The sequence below is a fragment of the Notolepis coatsorum genome (assembly GCF_963971535.1).
Source record: "Notolepis coatsorum genome assembly, chromosome: 10".
Taxonomy (NCBI): domain Eukaryota; kingdom Metazoa; phylum Chordata; class Actinopteri; order Aulopiformes; family Paralepididae; genus Notolepis; species Notolepis coatsorum.
This window is the reverse complement of record NC_140174.1, coordinates 85,122,238-85,122,947: the sequence shown is the minus strand read 5'-3', so window position 1 is coordinate 85,122,947 and position 710 is coordinate 85,122,238.

The following is a 710-nucleotide window of genomic DNA, read 5'->3' as shown; positions in this document are numbered from 1 at the left end:
TCCTCCTGGGCCGGTCTGTGTTTACTCTTCTGCTTTCAAATGTATAACATCCGGCAGATTGGGCGCGTATTTCGTCCTACGTCCTATATCCGGAACTCGAAGCACTTGGCTGTCTAGATATAACACGCATAGACTATGGTCTCACGCGCGTCTCAGTGTCACGCGAGAAGCAGTCAGCACGTATCAACTTCCTGTCCCGGTTTTTCTAAATAAAAGCTCGTATGGCCAATTTGGATTACAGGTTTAGAAAATAGAAAAAGTTCTCAGATAGATCAAATTGTATTGAAAAGTTTGTTAGACAAGTATATATAATAGTCTATATATTCATATATATTTCCTCCAAACATAGCATAGGTATTATTTTATACCTTTATATATTTATTAGGGATGCTCGATATTGGCTTTTTTACCGATACCGATATTCCGATATTGTCCAACTCCAATTTCCGATACCGATACCGATACCGATATCAACCGATACCGATATATGCAGGGTTTCCCCCCCAAAAAACGGAATAATTTCAGGTAACTAATAATTTCACTGGATGCATTCAAAAGGCTTTCTAAATGTAAGCATTATCTGTGCAAAATATGATCATTAAAAAAGTAAAAATGAACATTTTAAACCAACATGCATACTTTTGACAATAAATAAAATAAGAATTGGTTCTTACTTGCTTGCCTGGGTAAATAAAGGTTAAATAAATGTT